The sequence below is a fragment of the Urocitellus parryii genome, chromosome 12, assembly GCF_045843805.1.
Source record: "Urocitellus parryii isolate mUroPar1 chromosome 12, mUroPar1.hap1, whole genome shotgun sequence".
NCBI classification, from domain to species: Eukaryota; Metazoa; Chordata; class Mammalia; order Rodentia; family Sciuridae; genus Urocitellus; species Urocitellus parryii.
This window is the reverse complement of record NC_135542.1, coordinates 39391825-39399475: the sequence shown is the minus strand read 5'-3', so window position 1 is coordinate 39399475 and position 7651 is coordinate 39391825. Positions and strand designations below refer to the sequence as shown.

At 44.3% G+C, this 7651-nt stretch overlaps 1 non-coding gene across 1 annotated transcript; it reads right to left on the bottom strand.

Moving 5' to 3' along the window:
- Positions 1–7163: 7163 nt before the first annotated feature.
- Positions 7164–7269, bottom strand: LOC113176206 (U6 spliceosomal RNA). Its single transcript, XR_003300045.2, has one exon. It is a non-coding gene; the product is annotated as a U6 spliceosomal RNA (small nuclear RNA).
- Between the last annotated feature and the right edge of the window lie 382 nt (positions 7270–7651).

Below are 7651 nucleotides of genomic sequence, written 5' to 3'. Positions count from 1 at the left end.
TGAACAGACAAAGTCCCCTCTGCTGGGAGGGCCACAAGCATGGCATCTTAACGGAAACGAGATCATCCAAACATCAGCTTCACCCAGTTCACAAATTCCATTTCATTGACTTATATTTTCACAAATGACCGTCATGTCAAAGTCATTTTATTTCCACAGAAGTTAGGAAAACACAGAGAGAGGAAGTTCTAGAACAAAGTAACTCACAGCGTATTTTTAGTCCTCTCGTCGTGGTGTGGTCAGGAAATGTGACAAGTTTCCAAGAGAAAACCTTCAGGCCCTCTGACACTATCCGCCCGTGAAGCCCTCGCCCACGGCCTGGACACTTGGGCGCCCTGCCTTGCTGACAGCTGTGACCTGCAGCCTCTGTCCGTCTCCCAAACCCCTTTCCTACCCCCACCCCGGCCCCGGCCGCATGATCTCCTGGAGGAGCCTTCCTCAGAAACAAAGAAACGAAGCCAGAGAGCTGCCGAGTTCACGCAGTCCAGGTGCCCGGGAAGACACCGGCCACCAGAATAGCCGGTCCCTTCTCCCTCCCTGGGAAGTGGCCGTGAATGTAAAGGGAGCCCTGGGTCCCCTTGATAAAGCAAGGGGGGCAGTCCCTGCCCTCGCTGTGCCCATGTCCCACACAGGCCCCAGTGCCCCACCAAAGCCATCAGGCTCTGCTCTGCGGTGCAGGAGTGAGGGGTAGAGAGGCCCCCAGCTCAGCATCCCAGAACTGGCCCCCAGGGCGCCTGGCGCTGAAGACGAGCGGACACGGAGGGCCTTCATCACTGACACGGCGCCATCCCACCTGCAAGACTAGACGGTGCCTCGTGAGCAGCTGGAAGCGTCCCCCAGGCGCCACCGACGACTTTGCTCCCCACACATCAGACCCTCGAGGCCCTCTGCTCGTCCCGGAGTGGGGAAAGCCTTGCATTTTAAGATTCGCAACAGCAGGTGGTCCCTGGTCTTTTCTTTAAAAAGGCCCACATTTCCACAGCCTACAGACCAGCCCGTCACCAAGCTAGTTCCCGCAGCCAGTGAAGGACGTTTACAAAGCAGGGAAACCAGGGGAAGCCATGGAAAAGACAGGCCTCGAGGCCAGGAGCCAAGACGACCCCCCACATCCAGCGCGCCCTTCCCCAGGCAGCACCCTGGGCAAGACCCCACTCAGGCACAGGAAACGGGCACTGATTTCAGAGAGTCACCTGGACCAGGCTGCAAAGGGAGAACCAAAGGATATAGACGGGGCCTTGGGAGCGTCCCCTGAGGCGGTGACCTGGGAAACAGAGTGCATCCAGGAGGGAGAGCAGCCAGGGGGTGGAGGGCTCACTGCCAGGAGCGTTACAAAGACAGGCACAGGCTTCGGGAGACAGAGGAAGGAGCCTGGGCCAAGCCCGGGCAGCGGAGGACCCAGGTGCCAGATGACAGCACAGAGAGAACAGAGGACTGCAGGCGGGAGGCCTGGCCCACCACCTGTAGCTGCTCAGCAAACCACCACAGACGCAGTGACTTGAAACCACGGTTCTCCTCTCGTCTTGCTGTCCTGCCAGGAGGCCTGTAGGGTTTCTCTGGCCTAAACGGAGGTGTCTGCGGGATGCTCTCTGGGCGAGGGTCTAGGGAGGAATTCTCTCCTCTCCCATTCAGGTGGCTGAAGGGTTCCGTTCCTCCTAGTTCTGGATTAAGATCCCTACCCAACTGAGACCTCTTCCCGTTTCTAACGGCCACCTGCATTCACTGGACATGGCCCCAGCCTCATCTTCAAGTTCAACGGCAGCAAGTCCTCTCACTTGGAGTCTCTCCCGATTCTTCCACTGCTGCCTGTCTCTGACCTCCTCCTCCTCTCTCCATTTTCCACTCTTTTTTAAAGTAAAGTAAAATCCAGTAAGATAAAATTAATCACTGAAAGTGAACAGTTCAGGGACATTTAGTGCAACTGCCCCCTCTGGCTACATCCACAATATTTCCATCACCCCAAGCAAAACCCTGTACCCAAGGAGCAGTTACTGCCCACTCCCCCTCTCCAAGCCCCTGGAGCACCCATCTGCTTTCTGAGCCTGTGGGCTCACCTGTCCCAGGTAGTCCACAGAAATGGAGTCCTGGGGTGTCTCGTGTAGTTATTGTGACTGTCTAGAGGTTCATCCAGGTGGAACATGCATCAGTGCTCATTTTCAGAGCTGAATCTGTTCATGCACTATCTTCTGATGGACTCTGGGCTGTGAACATTTGGCTGTTGGGAACAGAGCAGGGATGGACTTGTGTGGGAGCAGCCGTTTCATAATGTCTTCCATTCTCCAGGGCTTAGATGATGACACGGGGCCCATCCAGGTAGCCCAGGAATTTCTGCCTTCTTTGCACCTGTTAATGTGTGACGTCACTTTTTCACAGACTCCAGCACTCAGCAGAGGCACCTTCGAGAGCCAATATTTCTACCGCCATGACACCCGCATGATCAAAATCGGGAACAGCGTGGTGGCTTCAAGAAACCACAGCACTTTTGTGCAGGTGGTAGACCAGCACTTCTCAGATATGAGAACCCCATGCAGCTCATTTAGAGGAAAAGGCCATCGTTGGGGCTCACATCCATGTCCCCAGCCCCCCTGAGAGAGCAAGGACACTGGCACCTCACTGCCAACCTAGAGACCTCTGGCTCTGATGTGAGCCCAGCACAAGTGTCAACCCAAGCTCCAAGATCCTGCCACAGGAGTGGAGATCATCATCCCATCAGTCCAGATTACATTTTCTTACCTAATTTTTAGGTTAGCATCAAATGCAAAGGAAAATTTTATAACTTATGTTTATATTTTCATTGGTGCCTATTAGTTATACAGAGGGGGGTTCACTGTGGCACATTGGTACATGCACGTCATTGGATCTCCCTCTCTCTCCAGGACACATAAGAATCTGGGGTCTCTGGGCGTGAGAGATCCCAGCAGGGGAGATGTTGCTCCCCTGTTCTGCTCGTCCCCATGTCCCTAATCCTAGAACACTACCTGGCACAGGGGAAGTTCTCAAGAAATCCTGCTGGGCTAATGACTGGAGTACAGCGTGGGAAGGGATGGGAGCAGCAGGTGGGGAGATCCTGGCAGACGCCCAATAGACCCTGGGCCTTGTGGTCAGTGTCTTCTGCACCACCCAGGGGTCACGTGGGGTCCTCGTGGTCCTGTCTCTACACCTCCCTTTTTAAATTTTTTTTATTCTAATTTGTTACGTATGACAGCAGAATGCATTACAACTCATATGACACATATAGAGCCCGATTCTTCATCTCTCTGCTGGTACAAGTATACTCACACCACTCGTGTCTTCTTCATACATGTACCTAGGGTAGTAATGGCCATCTCATTCCACCATCTTTTTTTTACCCCCTTACCTGTCCCTCCCTCTCCCTTTCCCCTATCTAGAGTTCATCTAATCCTCCCATGCTCCCCCTCCCAACTCCACTATGAATCAGCCTTATATCAAAGAAAACATTTGGCATTTGGTTTTTTGGGATTGGCTTACGTCGCTTAGCATAATATTCTCCAACTCCATCCATTTACCTGCAAATGCCATGATTTTATTCTCTTTTGTTGCTGAGTAATATTCCATTGTGTATAGATACCACATTTTCTTTATCCATTCATCTACTGAAGGCAACTCTGTTGGTTCCACAATTCAGCTGTTGTGAATTGTGCTGCTATAAACATTGATGTGGCCTTGTCCCTGTAGTATGCTGTTTTTAAGTCCTTTGGGTATAGACCCAGGAGTGGGATAGCTGGGTCAAATGGTGGTTCCATTCCCAGTTTCCCAGGAATGGCCACACTGCTTTCCATATTGGCTGCACCATTTTGCAGTCCCACCAGCAATGTATGAGTGTGCCTTTCTCCCCACATCCTCAACAACACTTATTGTCATTTGTATTCTTAATAGCTGCCATTCTGACTGGAGTGAGATGAAATCTTGGAGTAGTTTTGACTTGCATTTCTCCAATTGCTAGAGATGTTGAACATTTTTTTCATATATTTGTTGATTGATTGTATATCACCTTCTGAGAAGTGTCTGTTCATGTTCTTGGCCCATTTATTTACTGAGTTATTTTTTGGAGTTTAGCTTTTTGGGGTTCTTTGCATACCCTAGAGATTAGTGCTCTATCTGATCAGTGCTTGTGGTACAAATTTGCTCCCAAGATGAAGTCTCTCTATTTACCTCACTGGTTGTTTCTTTTGCTGAGAAGTAGCATTTTAGTTTGAATCCATCCTATTTGTTAATTCTTGATTTTAATCCTTGCACTATAGGAGTCTTGTAAAGGAAGTAGGGGCCAAATCTGACATGATGGAAATTTGGGCCAACTTTTTCTTCTATTAGGTCCAGGGTCTCTGGTCTGATTCCTAGGTCCTTTAATTCCTAGAGCAAATTTGTAGCACAAATTTTTGAGTTGAGCTTTGTACATGGTGAAAAATATGGGTTCAATTTCATTTTGTTACATATGGATTTCCAGTTCTCTCAGCACCATTGTTGAAGAGGCCATCTTTTCTCTAATGCATGTGTCCTCTATTCTGCAACAGTGGCTACCAGTCTGTTTTGGTGCCAATACCATGCTGTTTTTGTTTCTATTGCTCTGTAGTACGGTTTAAGGTCTGTATAGTGATGCCACCTGCTTCACACTGCTTGCTAGGGATTGCTTAACTATTTTGGGTCTCTTATTTTTTCCAGATGAATTTCCTGACTGCTTTTTCTATTTCTATGAGAAATGTCATTGGGATTTTGATTGAAATTGCATTAAATCTGTATAGTGCTTTGGGTAATATGGTCATTTTGACAATACTAATTCTGCCTATCCAAAAACAAAGGAGATCTTTTCATCTTCTAAGGTCTTCTTCAATTTCTTTCTTTAGCATTCTGTACTTTTCATTGTAGAGGTCTTTGACTTCTTTTGTTAGGTTGATTCCCAAGTATTTATTTTTTTTAGGCTATTGTAAATGGGGTAGTTTTCCTCATTTCCCTTTCAGAGGGTTTGTCACTAATATACAGAAATGCTTTTGATTTAAGTGTGCCAATTTTTGTGTCCTGCTACTTTGCTTAATTGATTTACTAATTCGAGAAATTTTCTGGTGGAATTTTTTGGGTCTCCTAGGTATAGAATCATATTGTCAGCAAATAGTGATAATTTGAGTTTTTCTTTTCCTATATGTATCCCTTTAATTTCTTTCATATGTCTAATTGCTCTGGCAAGTGTTTCAAGAACTATGTTAAATAGAAGTGGTGAAAGAGAACATCTCTCTTATTCTAGTTTTTAGAGGGAATGTTTTCAATTTTTCTCCATTTAGAGTGATGTTGGCCTGGGGCTTAGCATAGATAGCTTTTACAATGTTGAGATATGTTCCTGCTATCCCTGGTTTTTCTAGTGTTTTGAACATGAAGGGGGCTATATTTTGTCAAATGCCTTTCCGCATCTTTGAGATGATCATATGGTTTTTATCAATTGATGTGATGAATTATATTTATTGATTTCCATATGTTGCAACAACCTTGCATCCGGGATGAACCCCACTTGATCATGGTTGCACTATCCTTTTGATGTTTTTGTATTCAATTTGCCAGAATTTTATTGAGAATTTTTGCATTTATGTTCATTAGAGATATTGGTCTGAAGTGCTTTTCTTTGATGTGTCTTTGCTTGGTTTGGGAATCAGGAAGATATTGGCCTCATAGAATGAGTTTGGAAGTGCTCCCTCTTTTTCTATTCCTGAAATAAAGAGTATTAGTATTAGTATTTCTTTAAAGGTCTTGTAGAACTCGGCTATGTATCCATCTGGTCCTGGGCTTTTCTTGGTTGGTAGGCTTCTGATCGTGTGTTCTATTTCATCTCTTGAATTGTTCTGTTTAAATTGTGTATATCCTCCTGATTCAATTTGGGCAAATCATATGACTCTAGAAATTTGTCAATTCCTACAATATTTTTTATTTTATTGGAACACACATTTTCAAAATAATTTCTAATTATCTTTATTTCTGTAGTGTCTGTTGTGATATTTCCTTTTTCATCACATATGTTAGAGTTTTCTCTTTCTCTTTGTTAGCATGGCTAAGGGTTTGTCAATTTTATTTTTTCAAAGAACCAACTTTTTGTCAATTTTTTAAATTGTTTCTTTTGGTTCAATTTCTTTGATTGCACTTCTGATTTTAATTATTTCCTGTCTCCTACTGCTTTTGCTGTTGATTTGTTCTTTTTCTAGGACTTTGAGATGTAATGTGAGTCATTTATTTGTTGACTTTCTCTTCTTTTAAGGAATGAACTCCATGTATTTCCTCTTAGCACTGCCTTCATAGTGCCCAGAGATTTCAATACATTGTATCAGCATTCTTATTCACCTCTAAGAATTATTTAATCTCCTCCTTGATGTCTTTTGCAATCCATTGTTCATTCAGTAGCATATTATTTAGTCTCCAGGTATTGGAGTAACTTTTATTTTTTATTTTATTGCTCATTTCTAATTTCATTCCTTTGTGGCCTGATAGCAAATATAATACTACCCTGCATTCTAAGAGTTACTTTGTGGCATAGTATATGGTCTATTTTAGAGAAGGATCCATGTGTTGCTGAGAAGTATATTCATTCATTGAAGGATGAAATATTCTCTCTCTCATATATATATATATGATATATATATATATGTGTCAGTTATGTCTAATTTATTGATGATATTATTGAGTTCTATAATTTCTTCAGCTTTTTTTTTGTATGATCTATCTAGTGGTGAAAGAGCTGTGTTAAAATTAGCCAGAATTACTGTGTTGTGGTCTATTCGACTCTTGAACTTGAGAAGAGTTTGTCTGATGAATGTAGATGCTCCATTGTTTGGGGCATATATATTTATAATTGTTATGTCTTGTTGATGAACGTTTCCCTTAAGCAGTATGAAATGTCCTTCTTTATTCCTTTTGATTAAATTTGGCTTGAAGTCTACTTTATTTGGTACGAGGTTGGAACCCCTGCTGGCTTCCAGTCTCTGTGAGTGGTATGACAGTTCCCAAACCTTCACCGTCAGTCTGTGGGTATCTTTTCCTATGAGTCTCTTGGAGGCAGCATATTGTTGGTGTTTTTAATTCAATCTGCCAATCTATCTTTTGATTGGTAAGTTTAGTCCATTAACATTCAGAGTCATTATTGAGGCGTGATATGTATTCCCAGCCATTTTTAAAATATGGAAGGCTTCACAAATTTGCATGTCATCCTTGCGCAGGGGCCATGCTAATCTTCTCTGTATCATTCAATTTTAGTATATGTGCTGCTCAAGTGAGTACTAGCCTTCCTTTTTGATCAGCACATAATGTTTCATAAACAAGATTCTTGTGATCAGGGAGCAGCAGGACCAGGGCTTGTCAGGAAAGGTGTGCTGTTCAGAAGTGGTGATGGTGAAAGTGGCCCCAGTCCTCCTCCCTCCACCACCACGCCCCTCCTTCTTTCACCCTTTCCTCTGGTGAGGGCTGGAAGGTGCTACCCACAAGAAGACAAAGAAAGAAGTTCACCACACCAAGACATTGTAATATTAGAAATAAAGCAAAATGTTTGTGAGGATTGAATGTAGAGCAGGTAACTCCAAGCTCAGGACCTGTTTGGTTGTAGTGGCTCCTTGCTGAGGGGGGAGTTTGGGGAGTCTGTTATAGGGAACTAAGGGAAATCGTC